This window comes from Magnolia sinica, chromosome 19 (assembly GCF_029962835.1).
Source record: "Magnolia sinica isolate HGM2019 chromosome 19, MsV1, whole genome shotgun sequence".
Classification (NCBI taxonomy): Eukaryota; Viridiplantae; Streptophyta; class Magnoliopsida; order Magnoliales; family Magnoliaceae; genus Magnolia; species Magnolia sinica.
The window spans coordinates 29,257,884-29,281,126 of NC_080591.1; the positions used below are offsets into that span (position 1 = coordinate 29,257,884).

General features: G+C 42.2%; 1 pseudogene; it reads right to left on the minus strand.

Moving 5' to 3' along the window:
* Positions 1-19,447: 19,447 nt before the first annotated feature.
* LOC131234577 (uncharacterized) lies at positions 19,448-22,561 on the minus strand (annotated as a pseudogene).
* Positions 22,562-23,243: the final 682 nt, after the last annotated feature.

Sequence of the window (23,243 nt, forward strand, 5' to 3'; positions counted from 1 at the left end):
GTAGGGTGTACAGTTCTTTTCGAAGATTGACTTGCGTTCCAGTTATCATCATATTCGGGTCTGAGAGGAGGACATTCCGAAGACAACATTCAGGACGCGTTATGGTCATTTTGAGTTTCAGGTCATGTCCTTCAGACTGACCAATGCGCCAGCAGTGTTCATGCAGTTGATGAACGAGGTCTTCCGTCCGTATCTCGATCAGTTTGTTGTAGTCTTCATCGACGACATTCTGATCTATTCGAGAACCCGTGAGGAGCACGAGCAGATTTGAAGGTTACGTTGCGGACCTCCGCGCACACCGGTTGTATGCGAAGCGCGAGTTTTGGCGGGAGGAGGTGAAGTTCCTCGGTCACGTGGTGACGAGGAGGGTGTCGCAATGGACCCCTCGAAGGTTGAGGATTGCGTCAGTGGGGCCAGCCACTGCGTCCGAGATTCGTAATTTTCTTGGTTTAGCGGGATACTATGGACGTTTCATTGAGGGCTTCTCCCGTGTTGCAGCCCGTTGACTAGGTTGACTCGGAAGGGCGCGAAGTTTATTTGGAGCTATACTGCGAGCGAGCATTTATGGAGTTAAAGGACCGTCGACGTCACGCTCCTGTCCTCACTCTTCCCTATGGGAGTGATAGATTTATTGTATTCACCGATGCCTCGCATATTGGTTTGGGTGCTGTCCTGATGCAGCACGGGAGACCAGTGGCCTTCGCGTCTCGTCAGCTCAAGGTCCATGAGATCAACTACCCTACGCATGATTTAGAGCTGGCTGCAGTTGTCTTCGCACTGAAGGTGTGGAGACACTATCTCTATGGGGTCAAGTTCGAGCTCTTCTCCGACCATAAGAGCTTGAAGTACCTCTTCTCGCAGTCTGAGTTGAACATGAGGCAGAGGCGTTGGATGGAACTCCTGAAGGACTATGATTTCGATCTTCAGTACCACCAGGTAAGGCGAGCGTGGTGGCGGATGCCCTCAGCCGTCGGCCCACGAGGCCTAGTGGCGTATATGATGATTCGGGAGTGGCGGATGCTCGAGGATATAGCGATACGACTTTGAGTTTGGCTTGCAGTCTTCATTGTGCAGCTATCGAGCCTGTCGATTTGACCCTCTCTTGTCGCAAGGGTGATCGAGGCTCGGCGAGCAGTCGTTACTGGGATTACGGGCGGGCGGCATCGAGAGTCGGACAGTTGGCGGATTAGTGCGGATGGTGGACTTCGCGAGGCGATTATGTGTCCGGATATTCCTGAGCACAGAGATCTTATGGCCAAGGCACATCGATTGTGGTTTTTTATCCATCCTTGCTCGATGAAGATATACTTTGATATGAGGTGACAGTATTTTTGGGCAAGGATGAAGCGTCAGATCACCAGTTTTGTGATCGAGTGTGATACATGCCAGCGTGTCAAGGCCGGTCATCAGAGACCCCCTGGTCTATTGCAGCCGTTGAGTGTCCCGATGTGGAAGTGAGAGCACGTGTCGACAGATTTCATTATGGGCTTGCCAAGGACTCAACGCGGTCATGACGTCATCTGGGTTGTTGTAGATCGTCTGACGAAGTCGGCACATTTTATTGTGATTCGTGCGACTTGGCCTTTGGACCGGCTTGCGAGATTATTCAACGAGGATATTGTGAGAGCGCATGGCGTTCGGTCTCGATCGTTTCGACCGAGATCCGAGGTTCACGTCTCGATTTTGGGGAGCTTCCAGAGAGCGATGGGTTCCGATTTGCAGGCTCAGCACCCTGTACCATCCGCAGACCGATGGCCGGACTGAGTGGCCAGACCGATCCTTGAGGATATGCTTGATTTCGAGTTAATTTCGGGGGTAGCTGGGATGAGCATCTGCGATTGGCTGAATTCGCATACAATAACAGCTATTAGGCGACCATCGACATGGCTCCTTTTAAGGCACTATATGGCAGACCATGCAGATTACCGAGTTGTTGGACCGAGGTTGGAGAGCGCCGTCTCCTAGGTCCCGAGCTTGTGTAGGAGACGTCGGAGGCTATTGATATCATCAGGCAGAGGATGCGCACAGCTCAGAGCCGGCAGAAGAGTTTTGCTGATCGTCGGTGTCATCCCTTGGAGTTTGATGTAGGGGACCATGTGTATCTCAAGGTCTCGCCCATGAAGGGAGAGGTTCGATTTGGACCGAAGGGCAAGAATGCCCAGAGAATAATAGGACCTATTGAGATCACAGGGCGCGTTGGCGCCGTCGCCTATCGGCTTGCCTTGCCATCTCGGTTGTGCAGGCGTCCACAACGTTTTCATGTCTCCATGTTGAGGAAGTGTGGGTCGAACATGTTCCTGTTATCGATTAGCGGCCGTTAGAGGTTCGTGAGGACGCTTCCTATATTGAGCAGATCGTATCCTTGATCGGAAGGAGCAGGTCCTCCGGACTAAGGTCATTCCGTTGGTGAAGGTTCAGTGGGGTCACCATTCTGTTGAGGAGGCTTCTTGGGAGCGTGAGGCTGAGATTCGAGAGCGTTATCCCCATCTTTTTGATGATTGATTGTGTTGTATGTTGTATGTTATCTTTGATTTTATATAGTGATGTTATGTTTCTTCTCCCTCTTGAGTTTTGCCTAGTTGCGATGATTGTGTAAATTTCGAGGACGAAATTTCTATTAGGAGGGGAGAGCTGTAAGACCCGTGTCCTAATCCGTACTGTTCCGTTAGCTTCCGCGATCCTTCCGGTCAAACTCCGGCAACCTTCGCACCGTATTCGGTGTTTGCGCACGATCCTAAGCCAGGTCCCGCGCACCGACGTCGGCTTGGTCCGAAAGTTATATCATAGCGACCGCGTCGTCGCCGCGGTTCCAACGCCGTGACTTGCGCACCGAACCGATACCCAGGCAAGAAGATGCCGATCAGCGTTTATTCCGAAGAAACACCGCGCGTTGCGGATTTCGAGGGAATCTCTACAATTAGTCCCATCAATCAACCATTAAAGCATCCCATACCTCAAGTACAACAACCCATCTCCACCTTTTTCAAAAGTCCACCATTCTTTCCACCTCACCACTCCTCTTTTCCAAATTTCAACAACAACCATACACCTTTTCACAATTTTCAACCCAAACCATCCCCCATCACTCCATCACCCATCTCTTTCTCTCTCTCTCTCTCCCTTTACAACTATCTCTCTTATTCTTTTTTTTCAAAAATCCAAATCCAAGAGAGAGCACCATACGTATGAGTCCCCCATGGTGAGAAAACTTCATTTGTGAGGTCCACCTTTCCCACCCCTTCATCTCTCATCTCAACCATCCATTTTTCATCTTCCTCCATCAAAGGGTAGACAAGGAGCTAAGGAAGCCAAGGGAGCAAGAAGATCTAGCGGTGGGAGTTTGGATAGGATAGATTTTGATGTTTTTAAGATGGGCCAAGTGAGGCCAACCGATCAATGGTTTGGATCTCGCTTTGGACCCTATGATGTGGCCAATGGCCCACTTGGATCATCATGATCATTCCATGATGGGGCCATTCTCCATGGACCCCATCATGATGTTTACTTTCTTGCATATTTAAGGTCATCTAGACCATTTATTTTAGTGGAGAAAGGATCTCCACCGTTGGATTTCAATTCCATGGACCCCACATGTAATGGGATCCACTTGATGTATGATTTAGTGCAAGGGAGGGCCCATAGTGCGGGGTCCCTCCATCACGCAGTTTCACTCTCTATCTCTCTCCCTTTTTATTTTATTTTTATTTTTATTTTATTTTATTTTATTTTATTTTGTTGTATGATGAAGAGGTTGTGTGGCCCACTTGAATGGACCCCACCATAGGGTATGTATTCCATCCAACTCACCTGCGAGTGGGGCCCACTTTGTGTGTAGTATACACGCCATCCTCCATGAGGTGGCCCACATAAGCAAGGCCCACCTCTAGTATATTTGCAGAGTCCAGCGTCCAGGGACGCTGGACGTTTCATGGGAAATGTAAAAGAAAAGAAAAATTAGCTTGGTTTGGGGATGGCCCACTTGTGCAGGCTCCACCTTGATGTATGTATTAAATCCACACCATCCATTCCTTCCTAAGCCCTTTTTAGGCGTTGACCTAAAAGATGGGATCCATCAGACCTTCAGGCGGGCCATACCGTGGCAAATGGAGGTTTGCACCATTGAAACCTTTCCTAACCCTTTTATACGCCAAACAGGCCCAATATTGGGCTTGTTTTGACTGTCATGAGGCATGGGAAGCCATTGGACGGAGCAGATCTGCAAGAGGTGGATCCCACTGCTAAATCCATGGAAAATCGAAAATCAAAAAAAAATAATAATGAACACGACTGCGCTGCTGTGTCGGCCGCAGCAGCGCCGCCCACCGGCGAGCGGATCGCCGCCAGTGCCACCCACGTGCAGTAGTGGCCCCACGCTTGATGTTTATATGTCATCTAACTGCCGTTCATCGTGTGGCCCACCCTCTGAAGTGGGCCCATCTCAAAATCAGCCTTGCTCCAAGACTCGGGTGGCCCACACCGTGTGAAACAGGTAGAGTTGAACATTTACCTTTGAAACCCTTTTTGGGTCCACGAAGTTTTGGATCGGGGTGAAAAATTTTGTCCCCCTTCATCTAGTCTGCTGGACCTTATCAACGGTCCGGATGGAATATAAACATTATGGTGGGCCCCACATGGAGCCCACAGGGATGTACGTGTTTTCTCTCCACCGTCCGCCTGGACGGTGGAGCCCTTGGTGTGCGGGTGTGCGCGCGTGTGTGTGTGGGTGCATGTGTGTGCTGGTGTGTGTATATATATTTATATATAATATTATATTACATATAATATATGTTATATGTATATATATAATGTTATATTATATATATAATATCATATGTTATATATATATATAATATTATATTATATATAATATATGTTATATGTATATATATATATATATATATATATATATAATGTTATATTAAATATAATATTATATGTTTTATATATATATATATATATATATATGTGTGTGTGTGTGTGTGTATATATTATATTATATCTAATTTATTGATGGTGGGAGGCCCACCTCAGTACTTGTGACCCATGGTTGAGGCCCACTTTGATGTATATATAAGGCCCATGGGTCGAGGCCCATTTAATGTATTAGGGGCCTATGGGTCGAGGCCCATTTGATGTAATGGGGCCAATGAGTTGAGGCCCATTTGATGTGCACATGGGGCCCAATTGGTGAGGCCCATTTGATATATATAAGGCCCAGGTGAGTAGACCCATTTGATGTACATATGGAGCCCAACTGTCAAGGCCCATTTGACACGTGTAAGGCCCATAAGCTTAGGCCTATTTGGTATGTTCTGAAGCCCCCGGGTTATAGCCCATTGCAATGTACATAAGGCCCATTGGTGCGGCCCGCTTAATGAATATAGGCCCATATGATACGGCTCATTTGATGTATTGAAGGCCCAATGGGATATACCAAAGGTCCATTGCAATGTAATGATTTATGACAGTCGTGCCTTGGGAGCAATGTTGGTTTGACGTCCACATTGCAAGTATAATGTTGGTTAAATGTCCGCATTATGCCTTTCCCTAGGGCCCATTGGCGGGCCCATGCGTGTTATGTGCAGGTCGTCTAGGCCCACCTTCGTTATGCATGTCATCCATCCTATATAGCATGTTTAAATTCCATGATTCATGATCATATGCATCATATGTATGCTTGATATGAGAGATGACTGATCATAGCATGAGTCCTTGGGTAGATTGTTTAGGGACTCCCGTACAGGGGGTGTTGCCCTACATGAGCGCACGATACGCGCAGGATTTGCTGCATGACTGAATAGTGTGATTCATGCATTCGCATTGTGTGGTATGGTTACTGTACGCCCTAGCGACATCAGGGCCGTAGCCTCCACAGACGTATCGTGGTTGGCAGGATTGGATCTGGATACCGGAAATACTGTTCTACATGGGGTGCGATAGATATCCCTGGGTGAAAGTCCCTAAACCCTTATGGTACCAAGAGGTTGCTCCAACGTCTAGACCGAGTGGGTGCATGAGCGCTGGGTGCCGATTACCAGATGGTTGCGCTTTCCACTGTGTCGTGGTCGGTTGGAAGGGGGTGCGGCCTTACCCGCCCGAGAGTAGGGGGCAATGCTAGGCTGAGTCTGACCAGCTCGAGGAATGGGTCCGCTATTGACGAGCCGAGCCCGATATTGGCAGGCGGATAGTGAGGTCTTTTCCACTCACCTTATTGCGCGCGATGGGGCGGCAATCTGGCTTGGAGTGTACTAGACCCCGGTGATATCCCAGATTTGAGCCGTATTGACATGAGGACTTTGTTGAGGATTTGTATGCTTGACTTGCATTTTGTATTGCATGGCCTTGGTATGGCCGACATCATTCTTTGCACTTCATCAGCATGTTCCGCATTACTCTGATACTGCATAACTACATTATCACCTTGAGCATACACTTTCACCACCCTCTAAGCTTTCTATAAGCTTATGCACGACCGTTGCGTGCAGGTGACGTTGGATCGCAGCAGCGCTGAGGCTTGGACGCGTGGCTGATCTTCTTTTGGAGTTTTGGTCTATCTTCATTGTATTTCCCTTATGCTCATTGTACTTGTAAAGTTTTTGATTATAGTGGAAATGTGATGGAGTTTTTGGTTGTTGTTTGTGGGTTATGTCTTTGGTTATGCTTATTACGAATCAAACTGATGTTGAAAATCCTCCTTGTAGCATCCCAGGATCGGAACCTGGCGAATGGGCGCTGGGAGCCGAGAATGGGGTTCTACGGAGGCTGTCGGCGCCAGATTCGGCGATCGGGAATTTTGTGAGCCCGGTTTCCGAGTTTGGGGCGTGACACATTCCCTAATCCACTCTATTGAATGTCGATGATGAGGGAGGATTGAAGGATGAACTCCCATGAGAGAAAAGGCTTAGGGTATATGATCTGGAGTTAAACAATCAAAAGCACTCTCTATTTTCTCTACCAACAATCAAAGGCAAGCTCTCATTAAATAGGCAAAAGATTCCAACGGATATAAAACGGTCATATTTTTTACAGAGTTCGATATCATCGAGCAGGATCGATATAATCGAGCGTATACTCTCGATAGCATCGACTATCCGCTCGATGGTACGAACTCAACCTATCAAACGCTTTTGAAACTTTTTACCAACTGGTCGAGGAAATCGAACATACTTCGATGTCATCGAATTTTGAACTTCAATTTTATCGACACGAAGTTCGATTCCTCGACATTTGAAAATGTGAGAGCGCTTGCCTTTGAAACTTTTAGGTAAGATATGATCGAGCATCACTCAATATCATTGGAATTTGAATGTCGATGATATCTATGACAATGTCGATTCATCGATAATTTTAAGGAATTTTCCTATAAGCTTGCTGGACAGTTTATATCCTATTTCGATTACATCGACCTAGTCTCGATATGATCGACATTTGAATATCGAGTTTATCGAGTGATCCTCGATTCGAGAAAATTTAACTTGAAAACTTGTTGGATAGATTTGTGTCCCAATCCAATATCATCGAAAGTTTACCAATACCATCGAGATTTGAATTTCGAGGATATCGAGGAGCCCTTTGATATATCGAGAATCACATGATTTGCCTTAGTGGTATTTTGGACACAACTGACTAGATTTTGATTTTATCAAGTCGACCCGATGGACTCGAGATTTAAAATTCAATGATATCAAACAGTCCATCGATTCATCGATAATTCAGTCCAGAGATCTTTGTGGTTGCTAAACATCTGAAGTCTTTAATTCGATAATATCGAGTGAGCTTCGAGGACATCGATAACAGGGTTCAATTTCATCGAGCCATGTATCGATAGATCGACAAAGGTAGAAAACTTAAAGATTTTTTTGATTTTGTAAAACAGTTTTCTTACCAAAAATTCTAGGATGGTTTATTCAATTTTAAGGGTTTTATATACCTGGTGTTTTGTAACATGGGATGTGAGGCTAAGGTTTACCTTTGGCGAGTTCGGGCACACACATGTTGAGGCAGACGCTTGAACGATCTTCCTATAAGGCTCATTTGTCTTGCTGACTTAACGCTCATGCTAATTGATAAGCCATGGCACTTTCAATCTCCCCCTTTGTTAATTACGTGACAAAACACCAAAACACCCTAGAACAACTTCTAGACTAATACCCTAAATTGTGTGTACATGAACTTCACGCAATTTTACAAAGCTATCTAGTTCAAACAAACATCTAGTTCACACACACAGATGACTATGTCATTAAGTAGCTGCTCCCCCTAACACCAATCTCCCCCTGTCTTCTTGCAGCTGCTCCCCCTATCACTTGTGCCACCATTCACAAACAGATACACATTTTTCGTTCAGGGTGTGGATTTGTTCTCCCCCTTTTTGTCAATCATTGGCAAAGGGTAATATAACAATGGATATTGACTGAAGTTGAAGCAAATGGGAGAGCCAAAACGTAGATAGCATAAGCAGAATAGATAGATGTAAAAGGACATCTCTTTGTAGAAAACATGTATGCATATTAGATCAAAGGAGAGCTGTGATTTTAATAGACACTAATAGTATAGATATAAAGATCAAACATCACAAACCAATCAAGAAACATGCAGGAGGAGCCATTTCTCAGTTGATATAAAACAGATAAAACAGGAAAACAAGGATAAACATCATTTGAAGCAACCCAGATAAATATGGGAGTAAGCATATATGAATTATAACCATCCATGAATCAAAATATCCAAAATAGATACTGCCCAAGGTTGGCAGTAGTGTAACATCCATCCCAGACCAAAAAAAAAAAAAAAAACATCTAGCCCATCAATGGGCAACCAAAAATAAACCCAAGTATCTAGCCCATCCATGGGCATATAAATATCAAAAAAAAAAAACTTCTCAGACTTTGCAAGTTAGTAATCCATCACATACACTCATATGATCGTAGGGCATTAAAAAAGATACCCATGCCCATACGTTGAGATGAGAATAGGGTGTATATGATGGCACACAAATTGTCTATACTATGGTGAAGGGGCAGAGGAAGATGGTGTTGTATCGTCGTGTTGGCAGGTGATCAGATCCACCAGTTGCTTTACCGACTACTGCACCCCGGTCACTAGACGTTCCAGGACAGTGAGCCTTACATTCATCGTCTCCTTCAGTTAAGTGACTTCTCGCAATGTCGTTCCAATCCGATCTTGATGTAGCTTGAATCTTTTTGCGTGCACAAGGTCGGATGGAGATGGAGCTTGTTGCAAGGTGAGAGGGTCACCCTCGGCCATTCCGGCGCCTTTGGCTTGTGTAGCTCCTTCACCAAGTTCACCTTCTTTGTGAATCCCTTCCTCGGGTTGGTCTTTGAGAAATCGGTGGAACTTCAAATCCATCTTTCTAATGTTGTTCTTGTTGAAGTGTTGAAGAGGAAGTTCCTGATCGTTTATTACCAGAAGACCAATCGTATTACACAGCATGTGAATAATCCAAGGATAGGGCAAATGAACATCTCGAGAAGTGTGAATTGCATACACTAATTGGTGAACAATCAGAGTGGGAAGGCAGATCTTGATCCCAGTTGCTATAGAATATACTATCATGGCCATGAATCCTGTAAGGTCTAAGCGATTGGTACTCTGAGGATATACATTTGAGGTGAAGATGCCATGCAGAATACGATACCTCAGCTCCATGAATTTTGCCTTTAACGCATTGCCTTAGTGCCAAGGAATATCATGACCATGGCAAAGAAATCTCGTGACCATAGATTGAGTGTTAACATTTTCAAGGTCCATGTCAGGGAGATCGACGGAAGACAGAGTGAGGCCAAAATGTTTACAATGGATTCAAGGGTAATTTCTACATTGTCACCCCAACAGAAACAGTGAGAGATGGAGGTTCAACCATTGAAGAGTGACTGGAAGCAAAAAAAAAAAGTTATAGCTTCTTTCATAGTGACACGGCCCGTCAAAGTCGAGGAGAGGCAGCCAGTCAATTGCTACTAACAGTGGTTCCAGATTGTATGGTTTTAGGCACTCCTTATCTATTTTCCTTTCATGAACTAGCTTTCTTCAAGTGTATTTAGCCAGAGCCGGATTTACCCTAGCAAGAGGAGGGGCCGGTGCATCAGGTCAGGACCCGCCACGTGATGTCTGTCTTATTTGCTGGCGTGTACGGGTCCCATGTTCAGGTGCCCTCGCCCTTTTCTTCGGAGCAAGGACCTTTTGCCTGGAGGATCTTGAAGATTCTGCAGGACCAGATGTTTTTCCCTTGTCCTTTCCCATTGACCGGTACTCACTAAGAGAGATTTGATGAATTTAGGGTTTTACAGACAGAACTTCTCTCGAAAATCTAGAAATACCCAAAAAGCATAAGATGTAATCTTGAGGATAGGAGGAAATAGAAGAGGTATTACCGGATTTTGATGATTTTGTGGGACTCACAGACAAAGCTTTATGTAGAACGACTGAGAGAGACAAACAGAGGAGAGAAAACGACTTTTAGAAGTGAAATGAAAATTTTTCCCGCTCGTCCACCTTTTATCGGGCAGTAAACTTCGATATCATCGAACATGGTTTTGATGATATCAATATACTGCATTCGATGTTATCAAAGATGTCCTCGATAACATTTTCGATCATGTGACTCTTCTAATTCCAAAGGGGCGTCAATGATATCGATTCTAGTTCAATTTAATCAAGAATCCATACGATTCATTGACAGACATATCGAAGATGTATATCTTTCATTTTTCAGCATTTTGACAATCTTTCATATATGTATAACTTAGTATATCTTCATATTGAACAGCATACCCATCAAAATTTGTACAAACATTGTGCAATCCAAAAATATAAACATGAGGATGTTTATATACAAAAAGATTGAGGTGAGGGACCTCAGATATATCGTAAAAGTTCATCAAGATTGCATCTTTTCAACAACTATCCAGATCTAGATGCATGACCTGGACATGTTTTTCCATGCTCAAATGTTTCTAAGCATATGCATAAGCCTTTCCTTTGCCTTTAATGATATAGCAGTGGTTATTTATGTGACAACCCTTCATCACTGGTTTACCTGATAGGTCTAGGATCTCGCATTCCTACTTGTTAAATTTAACCACATGCTCATTGTCACATATTTGAGAAATGCTCAGAAGATTATGCGTCAATCCTTTTATGCAAAGGGCATTCTCATTTTTAAGCATATTGATTCCTTTGATAATTCTATATCCTATTACCTTAGCAGTGCTTTCATCTCCATAGGTGACTATCCCATCATTAAGATCTGAATAGTTTGATAGAAGGGATTTGTCACCCATGACATGTCTTGAGCATCTGCTGTCTAGGTACCACTTAGCATCATTACCCGTTATCTGATTTAAGTGAGTAACAAGGCAATTTTTCTTTTTTTTCACTACCCATTTTGTGACAAGATTTCTTATTGTGGTATCTTTTGTTTCTTTAATCAAGTTGGGTAATTGACTCGTGTTTCCATGTTTTACAAATTCATTAGTTTTCTTGTTTAATTCAGCCACTTGATTCAATAACTCCTTCATTCTTTCAGTCATTCTGGGTGGTGATGGATGTGTATTACCTCTATCCATACTCCTAGGTGGATTCCTGTATTGTTTTTCTGGTTGGTCTGAATTTACCGGCATGCTTTTGACCAGAATTGAGTTGGGTCCTCCTAGGAGATATGCATTCAAATTTATAATGACTAGAATCTCCACATAAATGACAAACAAGAGTAGTTTTTGTTTTACTTCCTGATGCAGCAGATTTTTCAGACATTATTTCTGCATTTCCAGATTTCGTTTTGAACTTGTCATATCCTAAGCCACTTTTGTCTTTTCCGAGTCTTCCCATTACTAGGACTTTTTCTAATTTTTCACGCTCTGGGAAAATTTATAGTTTAGTTCAACAGACTTTCTGAATTTTTCTAAATGAAACAGGAGTGTGTGATTTTCATTTTGAAGGTGCATGCTTTTATCTTTTAGTAGCTCAATCTATTTGTTTAGTTTTTCAGACTCAGATTTAAGAAAAGTATTGATTCTCTCTAGCCTATTATTTTCTAAGTGGTATTGTTGTAAATCATTAATTAAGTGTGCATTGATTTTCAAAGTTTTATCTAGATCTTTTTGCAGCAATTTATTTTTATTTTCATTTATACCAAGTCTTTTAAGGATATTGATGCTATGGATATAGAGTTGATTATAGGCATCCTACAATTTATCCTTTTATTCTTCTTCTTTCTCTGTTTCCTCATTATCAGAAGGAAATGATTCAGTGGCTTGAGGTTCTTGGATTCTTTCAGTTTCTATGGGAATGATGGAGGCTGTAGAGACCATGAGAATTTTTAGTAATTTTTGGTCTCCATCATTCTCTAAGTCACTATATTCTGATTTTTACCCATTAGTATCATCCCATGTGGCTGCCATTGCCTTTCCTTTGGTTTTCTTATTTGGGCATTCAGTGGACAGATGTCCAAACTTTCGACAGGTATAACATTGTGGTTCCTTGGTCTTTTTACCAGATTTACTTGTAGAATATTTGTTGTCCAGCTGTCTTCCTTTAAATGGTCAGCCACGATTTCTATGAAAGAACTTTCTGAACCGTTGAGCCAACAAAGCTACTTCCTCATCTTCATTCTCCCTTTCACTTTCACTTCCTCATTTGTAGTGTTCTTTGAAGTTTTGAGGACATCATTTTTGGGTTTAGGAGTTTGTTTGAAATGTAGTTCAAATGTTTGTAGGGAACCTACAAGTTCTTCTACTTTCATTTCATCCATGTTTCTACATTCTTCAATAGTTGTGACTTTTGAATTAAACTGTTCCGGTAATGATCTTAGTATTTTCCTACAGATTTTTGGGACCGGAACTTTTTTACCTAATCCACTCATGGAGTTACAAATGATGTTTAGTTTTGTAAAAAACTCCATGAAGGTCTCATGCTCTTCCATTTTGAGACTTTCAAAATGTGATGTTAGGAGTTACAGTTTGGATCTATTCACTGTGCTTGTTCCCTCATGAGTTGTTTCCAACAAGTCTCATGCTTCTTTGGCTGTTCCACACATACTGAATTGATTGAAGACTTCTTGGGACACAGCACAGTGGATAGCATTCATTACTTTAGCTTCAGAGGTTTTTTTCTTTATCGAATATTGTCCACATTTCTATGAATTTTGGTTTAGTCATAGTTGTACCATTTTTAAGTACTATTTGATCAGTTTCTGGCACATATCCTCTTTCCACAATATCCCAAACATCTTGATCCAAATATCTCAGAAAGTAGTGCATTCTAGCCTTCCATTATGCATAATTTGATCCATAAAATATTGGAAGTCTAGTTACCTATGAGCCCTCTCATTTGGGCATATTACCAACTTTAGTCAAGATCACTCTCTAGGCGGTAAAGCCCTTAAGAGAGACCCGCTCTAATTCTAATTGAAATTGCAGTAATGACCGCTTTAGTTGAAGTGAGAATATGCCAATATATCCTAGAAGGGGGTGAATAGGACTTTTTAGTATTTTATGTTAATTTAAAATAATATCAATCTTATCCTGAGAAAATATGCATGCATCAGGATTTCTTCAAATTAACTCTAATGACTTCCAAGCCAAATAGAGGATCTAGTCATAAAACTATTTAAAAGATAAACAAGATGCAAATTATAGTTTATGATGGATGTGACTGTGTGTGAGGTGTGATCTCTAATAGTCAAATATGAAAACATTTAAGGAAATCACACAGGTAAAAGAAAAAAATACCAATCTAAAACATAGTTGTTTTTATAGTGGTTCGACTACTTGTCTACTCCACTTCCAATGAATGCACTCAACCCTTGAGTGTATCGGATCTCACTAACGGAGGTTTTACATCAAGTTCACCTCAAACCGAAGGTTTCAAATCAGGTTCACCTCAAACCAATATAACCTACACTAGGCTATAAAATGGTCATATTTTTGACAGATTTCGATATCATCGAGCAGGATCGATATCACTGAGCATATACTCTCGATAGCATCGACTATCCACTCGATGGTACGAACTCAACTTGTCAAACGCTTTTGAAAATTTTTGCCAACTGGTCGAGGAAATCGAACATGCTTTGATGTCATCGAATTTCGAACTCCAATTTCATCGACACCAGGTTCGATTCCTCGACATTTGAAAATGTGAGAGCGCTTGCCTTTGAAACTTATCAGGTAAGATATGATCGAACACCACTCGATATCATCAGAATTTGAATGTCGATGATATCAATGACAGTGTTGATTCATCAATCAATCCAATTTTCCTATATGCTTGCTGGACAGTTTATGTCCTATTTCGATGACATTAACCTAGTCTCGATATGATCGATATTTGAATATCGATTTTATTAAGTGATCCTCGATTCGAGAAAATTTAACCTGAAAACTTGCTGGATAGATTTGTGTCTTAATCTGATATCATTGAAAGTTTACCGATATCATCGAGATTTGAATTTCGAGGATATCAAGGAGCCCTTCGATATATCAAGAATCACATGATTTTCCTCAGTGGTATTTTGGACACAACTGACCAGATGTCGATTTTATCGAGTCGACCCGATAGACTCTAGATTCAAAATTCGATGATATCGAACAGTCCATCGATTTATCGATAATTCAATCCAGAGATCTTTGTGGTTGTTGGATATCTGAAGTCCTCAATTCAATAATATCGAGTGAGCTTCAAGGACATCGATAACAGGGTTCGATTTCATCAAGTCATGTATCGATAAATCGACAAAGGTAAAAAACTTAAAGATTTTCCTGATTTTGTAAAATAGTTTTCTTACCAAAAACCTTAGGATGTTCTATTCAATTTTAAGGGTTTTATATACCTAGTGTTTTGGGACATGGGATGTGAGGCTAAGGTTTACCTTTGGCGAGTTCAAGCACACATCCTGTTGAGGCAGACGCTTAAACGATCTTCCTATGGGGCTTCTTTGTCTTGCTGACTCGACGCTCACCTAATTGACAAACCAGGGCACTTTCAGGGCACATGCCCAGCTAGTACCATTTACTAAATGGCCCAGGAATACTAGCTCAAACCTAACCCATGACCCATTATCCTATGGCCCAATCCACAAAATTTAATGAGCCCGAGCCAAACCTAATCTGACCCATTAAGGCTTGGTAGACCTAACCTGAATAGACTATGGACAAGTGTTTGATGGGTGGCCCGGTTGGCCATAGCGATAGCAATGGTCAGGTATTGGCCGACCATAGGGGTTCGAGTCTTACTTGGACCAGCAATAGTTGTTACACCTCTTTGGAGTCTAACTTGCCCACTTCCCTAATCTCATTTCACAGGTGTAAGAGGTTAAGTGTGTGCTCCTACAGGTTCTTTCATTTTGGGTTATGAAGCTCCCTGGGGCGGACCCACCGCACTGATCCTAGTGGTAAGATAGGTCGGTGTGTTGGGACGTTCAAGCTACGCTTCTACTCAGGTAACCAACTTGATTGCATTATTCATTATCCAAACAGGTTACTTCTGGACCTGATCTTGAATCATAATATGCAATCCACCATTAAATCAGCCGACTTGTTGTGATTCATTTTCGACCAAATTATTACATGCCACCAAGCGATAGAATTTTTCTTCATAGTCTCTCACTGATCGACTACCCTGTTAACAATTTTAGTATTGTTGGAATAGTACCTGATCATAGTCACTAGGGAGGAATCAAGCCTGGAGTAGTTGTTTCATCCGTCATCATGTGTGGACAGGTGCTTTCATCTGTCTCGTCTGTGTGAGTTGCAATTGCTCCCACCAAGCTGAAGCTTCACCTTTCAATTCATAAGCCACAAGCTTGACCTTTTTTGTTTCAGGGATTTTTATATAGTCAAAGAATCGTTCAACTTTAAAAAGCTAATTGAGGAAATCCACAATGTGAAGTTGGCCATTGAAGCTAGGAAGATCGACCCTCATCCTGAATTCTTGATTTGTTTGATCTGCTCTATCATCACCTTGTCTGGGATATTGAAGGATCGTGTTGTCAACCTCCTTATCATTGGATTCCCCCTCCTTAAGAATGATCATGTGGTTCATTGTCAGTACCATCCTGCCATCAATGCGTTTACGACTTCCAACACTTGCTAAGGCCGAATCACCGCCACGAACCCGAAGCTACCCTAAGGCCTCTGTAATATGATCGATGAAATTCTGTAGCCCTTGCATAGCTTGTTGATTCTCTCACTGCGCTACTTCAAAAGCGTCAAAAGATAATTCCATGGAGCACCATCCATGGGATTGTTCTCGACCCGTTGTTAGAAGCCATAAATTTGAGGAAAAAGCCTCGCTTTCATACCAATTAACGTAGGGATGGGCGTGATGAGGTCGATCACCATCTTCCTCAAGGGGATAACAACTCTGAATTCACGAAGCTTCTTTGGACATCTCACAGAGATACCTCGAATCCACGAGCGAAAATAAGAATAAAAAAATGAATTCTAGAAATTTTGAAATTTCAATGGTAAATAATAAAAACGAATTTACAATCCTTTAAACAGTGATACCAAACCTTGGAACAAGTTTCAGAATCAAACTCCAACTCAAACTCCCTAAAATTTGTAACTTACTATAAATAGTAAATTTACTATTTTTACTAAGTGTCCTATGTGGCTTAACCACATTATTCTTCTAATTTTTTAAAACAATTTTCATGTTGGACACAGCTCCTAAAGCTCAAAGGATGAAGAGTTATAATCAAACTAAAACTTACTATAAATAGTAAAAATGGAAATAAAATAGATTTTTGATCATCAATCTGACGGAATCTCACAAATTTGGTGTGGGCAACCCGAGTTGGCTAAGTTGGTTGGCTAAAGTAGCTTCTCCTATCCCAAAATCATATATGGTAAGTCGAATAACTCATTTTGGTTTGTGAGATATGCTCCTTTTAAGGTTCTGACAGTTCGGATCACTTCCACCTCCAATCGAGCCTTCTCTTATCCATCTTAGCCATGAAATTGTCTACGACCTCCTTTACATCATGTACACAAGTCTATGTTATATAGATATATATCCCTTAAGTTGTTCGTATCTTAGGCTCAGAACATAAAACCAACTCTAATACTTGTATAAAATAGGAAACTATGCTGATAATAATCCTATTCCATTTACTAACAAAACAAATTATAAAACTTACTAAAATCACCAACTAATGCAACTTTTGCTAGTTCTAGCATAACAAGAAACATCACGTTTGAATTCTAATAATATGATTGCATGTTTACATGGATGGAATGAGTTAGAATTAGAGGTGTACAGGAACCGAGCTAGCTCGGTTAAATCGCTTGACTCAACTCGAAAAAGCTTAATTCAACTCAGTTCGAAGCTGAGTTCAAGCCGAGTCGAGCTGTTTTTAGCTCGAAAATGAGTTTGAGCCGAGTTCGAGTTGGTCCCAGCTTGACTCAACTCGGATCAAACCTAGCTTGAATCGAACTCGGATCGAACCAGTTCGGTGACTCGGTTACTTTGATATTGATGTTACTCACCAAGTGTTTGATGAAATGACTCAACGAAGTGTGGCTAGTGGCAAGGAAGGTATGTATATGAAATAAATACCCTTTTTTTTTCTTGATTTTTATGTTGCTTAGAAGGTGTTTTGGTAAAATACCCGAAAAACCTTTGCTGCTGTTTTATATACAGTGGGATTTTGAAAGTGCAATCCAGGTGTTTGTGGAAATGCTACATAAGCGAACTCGACTTGATCTTGGCTCGAACTCAGCTCGAACTAGCCTGAGCTGCTGACCGAACCGAGCTGAGCTAGCCAGTCAGGCTCGAGGACCGAGCCGAGCTAAGTTCGAGCTGAGGTCAGCTAGTGGCCGAGCCGAGTCGAGCTAAGGCCAGCTCAACTCGATTTGACTCGATATACACCCCTAGTTAGAATATGTTCCACTCTTACCATGTGGGGCCCACCTTGATGAATATGTTGTATATCCACGCTGCACATCCATTGTTTCAACTAATTTATCCAAATCTCAGGTGGACCACACCATGGAAAAAGTGGTGAATGAACATTAAAAACTTTTATAGGTGGCAATAAGTTTTGGATCAAGGTGATCTTTGTATTTTTATTGTTTTTCCTTCATCCAGGTCTGGCTGACCTTATCAACAGATTGGATGGCATATAAACATTACAGATATGCTTACATTGGGCCCTAGGATGTTTCTAATGGTGGACGCTCAATCACTATTGTTTCCTGTGGTGTGGTCCACATGAGATTTGGATCTTCTTAATTTTTGGGACCACATCCTAAAATGAGCTGAAAAAACCATAGACAGCATGGAAATACAACACATCATCAAGGTGGGCCCCACGGTAAGGGTGACACGTAACTCCCTCCCTCCACACACATCGTGGCCTTTGCAAACCTCACGCAGTCACTTATCTCCTAGTATTTGATATCATAAGTTACATAACTATAATGCACCTAGGCACGAGAGAGAGAGAGAGAGAGAGAGAGAGAGGCTACACTCAGGTGCGTGCCACGCACAAATAGAAAAAGAAAAAGGTCCCAGAATAGTTTTAAAGGTGGGCATCCCATCTCCACATTTTCCAGTATTGCAGCTCACTTCAATTTTAGATCCACCGCTTTTTAAAATAATATTATGATATAAACAGGCAAAATTAATAAATGGACAAACTGGAAATGGACCATGCTCGTAAGGGTCTAATATTTAACTGAGCCTCAATAGAAAAAGTTGTCAATCTTGGACGCTGTGCCACTGCATGGCATGTTGGGCTTAGAAGTTGAACAATCCAGCCCGGACCATTTCCCAGCCCAAAGTGAAAATCATATTTCCCAGCCCAAAGTGAAAATCATACACATTCATGCACATGTAACATCTCTATAAGGTGCGCCTTATTGATCAACTATCTGGATTGTCCTAAAAGTTAGATAAGGTAATGGGATGAACCAATGGGCCCCACTGCATTGTGATACTTACAAAATATCTACCTAAGGGTGGAATGCTATAGCTGTGATACCGGCACAGCTGTTTCAGGGTTGCCGTGTGGAGCCATGGGGAAAGAGTTTTGATGGGTTTCAAACTCTTCACCCCTCTACACTATATAACAGGGCCGGTACCCTCCTATACCATGACAGAAGTAGGAACCCCGTTATATCTTCTCTAAAGATGTGTAAAGGACGATCCCCACATCCGAATTTGATTATCCGGCCTTCGAATTCCTGCTAATGGCGTCACAGATAAGTAAGCTATCATACACATGCACATGCACAGGCACGCACTCTTGGCTGAAACACTTGCTACACACGGACTTTCACGAGACGCAGTGTAGCTCTTTCATTTTAGTAAATACACAGTAATAATAAAGCCATGCTAATACAGATTAATCTAATCTAATACAGATTTAGATTAAAGCTCTAATCTAATTTAGTCTCATTAATAACCATTAGCATTTTCTAAGTTCCTATCTCTTGCAAATCATTCCAATCCCATTCATTCCACTGTTACATTGCATGTTTGTGTGAGCATGAACACTCGACGATTTTGGGCCGATCCATGACAATGTCCGACTGAACCGAGAAGCAACACAATCGGCGGCAAAGAGATGAGTGGATGAGAACTCCCGATCGCCACCCAAAACAGGCATTGCAACTCCCATCTTCGCTCTACTTGTGTAGTTCCTCCAATATGTCTGACCCAGTACACCGTCCACATCATCCGTCAATGCATAGAACTCAAATCCAAGCTCAAGGTGAGCAAAGCAATCCTCGTCAGTGATGTTGTAGCCATGGACTCTCGATTCCTTCTCCGTGATGGGACCACCATCACAGTGATCATGAAATTCCCGGCAGCTTCGATTGCGACTGCATTATTGTCATGAGTGCGGGTGAGAGACACATGGGGTACGACATCAGATTTCCAATGGGCGCCTTCACTAGGCGGGAGGGAGATAGGATTGCCATTGAAGGTTAGGATGAGATGATCAACCAAGTCGTTCCATAGTCCTGTCTTTTGGGCCCCAACATAGATCTGGTGATGATAGTAGAGGATTCCAATAGATTGGACCCACGTAAAATCTCTTGTCATGGCTGGGTTCCGTTTGCCGATGAAATGACCGTTGATGTGGAGGTTGTGATCGGACACAAGACAGAAGTCTCGGTCTCTCTGTCCATGAAAATAAAAGGCTATTCCATCCCCACCGACAAACCGTGGGTCCTGGCAGACTGCACCCGGACGGTTGCAACCTTGGACCGTGTAGAAATAGAAAAATAATAATAATAATAATAAATTTTAAATTAAAAAGAAAAGAGAAAAACTTGATACTCCGGTAATTCATGATGGATGATAGACAGGTACTTAGGGATGAGCGGGAAATTGCATACATGTCATAAAAGATATTCAAATTAAACTGTCCAAATTTTGGGTCACAGGTTAGCTTATCATGAAACCAAAATGTAGGCAAACTTAATTATTGTATTAGTGGACATTTATTGGACAGTTAAAATTTTTTATCTAATGGTCCTATTTGGTGAACAAGTGTCCACTAATAAGAGGTTAGGATTGTTCTAATTAATTTGATCTTTAGGTTATAATTTGATCTTGGGACTATAACCTAGGTACAATTAGCTCCTCTAGATTTGGGCACTGGACTATTTGACTTGGCAGACTTTACTTGTCTGACTAGTTCAAACCCGACTTGAGCTTAACTGAGTGGGTGAGTCAATCCGAACCGAGTAGACTTCGTCCAATCTAAACATAAACCGAGTTAAGCTCAGGTCACCCAATAACTCCAAGACTCAAACCAAAATCCAACTCTGTAATGACTTGACTCGAAAACTCACTCGTGTATGTGTGTGTGTGTGTGTGTATTTAGATTTGACGTTAGCTGATGGAGTGGTTGCAATTCTGAAAGGTGCACTTAGCTTCAGAAATGTGATTTCAGCCAGCAGATACCTGGGCACCTGACCCAACTTGATCCTGACTCGACCCGACTCGGTAGTTGTGAAGTCGGACTCAGTCCGAATTAGTCCATGATAGACCCGGACTTGAATCGGCTCAGGCATGCTGGACTTGGTATCGAGTCAGGTTGAATTCGGATCAGGTCTATTTCAAAGCCCAATCGATCGAGTTGGGTCAGTACTAACTCTGTCCGACTCGGCTCTATGCCCAGCTCTAAGCTCCACAATTTAGTTTGCTTAATTTGAGAACATATATGCCACGTTTGTAATTTCTGAGTATCCATGTATGGCAGTGTACACAATCGGAGTATCAAATAACAATGAATCAATCGGAACTGTGCATCTAGTGATATCTAGATTGGGGATGTATTCTGGAAAGTCGTACATTGAACCGGATGCTAATGGATATTTCACCTTATTTTTTGAGGGCTAACATCTAGCCATTGTTCCCACTACATGGAAAGCTTAGATCTGACGCACGTGTTCTCTATTAGGTTCATATGTGTAGACTTTAGATAACCCAAAGCTCAACCTTCAATGTTATTACGTTCACATCAATCCACAAGCGAAGCTATGGGAGAGGTCTAGCCCTCACATGTGCTAAAGCACAAGAGAGAAGAAAAGAAAAAGGAAATAAAAATAAATAAATTATTTCTCAATGTTGTATCTCATGACAAGTCTCTCTTAAACAAGTATATGAGTTGATCTTTCAGTATCTTAGACTCAAAATAAAAAGACCAACTTCAACATAAAATAGGAAACTGTGATGTTATAATCCTATTCCATTGGGTATGGCTTATTGATAAACAGATTCCAGGTCATTTTAGTCATTGAGTTGAAAAATGAGGTAGATAAAAGGCTCAAGTGGATCACACAGCTGGGAATGAACGCTCACTGTTAAAAACTTCCTGGGGTAACAAAAGTTTTGGATGGAGCTGATATTTGTGGTTTCCTTCATCCATGTCTATATAACCTTTTGAATAGATTGGATGGGAAATAAACATCATGGTGGCACCTAGGAAGGTTTCAACAGTGTGTGTCATTATCACCGCTACTACCTGTGGTGTGTGGTCCACTTGACCTTTAGATCTGCCTCATTTTACATATCATAAACTAAAATAATCCGAATAAATGGATGATCGGCATGGATAAAACCCATACATCTCAGTGGGCTCCACAAAGTCCCTGCGGGGCAGAAAACAATCCACTTCCCTCAAAAGGTCCTAATCTTTAGCTGGGCCTCAATAGAAAAAGTTGTCAACCATGGACCCCATGCCAATAACCACTGCATGATATGTTGGACCTAAAAGCCCAACAATCGAGCCCAGCCCATTTGCCAGCCCAAAGTGAAAGTCATACAGACCCATGCATGCATGCATACACATCGAGACGAACTCTCGTCCAGAACACTTACTACACACGGGCTTGCACAAGACGCAGTCTACAACGCAGTTAGTCGGGCACTCCCACGGGCAAAACTGCCAAAACCGGAAGCATTTGTGATACCGCCATTGCATGCACCTAACTTTACTACGCCAAATGCTGCCACCATACTCTGCAGAAACGGAGAGTGAGAGAATGATGAGTAAGAGGAAGAGAAATGACAGACAGTGGCCCATTGTCGATCTCATCATCACCGTTGGTGATGGGCTTTGGACATAGTATTACAGTGTGGTGAGCTGAAGTGGGCTACAAAACTTCCTACTCCTGTTTTTATGGTGAAATGTGTGGTTTTACGTTAGTAACCGTTTGTCTTCAAAGTGAAGCTGGATTTGGATAATTAAAACGGCTGAGGAGAGCATGCATCACGTGTGAAGCTAAACTACTAAAATACCCTTGATGTTAGTTCGAGTGCTTCATTCTCGTATTGTATATTTTGAAGGGTGGAACCGTCATTGTCTTGACCACAATACAGGAAAACAGGGACGCGGATTAGAGACTCGCTAGTGAAGTGACGTTACCAAGTTCTGTGGGTCCCACCATGATGTATGTTTTGTATCCACACCGTCCATATATTTGGAGAGGCTATTTTAGGGCATGAGCCAAAGAATGAGTCAGATCCAAATCTCGAGTGGACCCCACCACAGAAAACAGTCAAGAGAGAAACGGCCGCCATTTTAGGGCGTGTTTGGCCAGGCGCTGGATGTGGTCTATCCTGAGATTAGGAGGGTTATCCTGCTAGATCTAATCCCATCCCCCGTTTGGGATGGCGGGATGTACCTCGCCTCGTAAACACCGCCCTTAGCTAATATGGATTATGCTAATCCCAGGATGTGATTTTTCACCTCTATATAGGGCCCA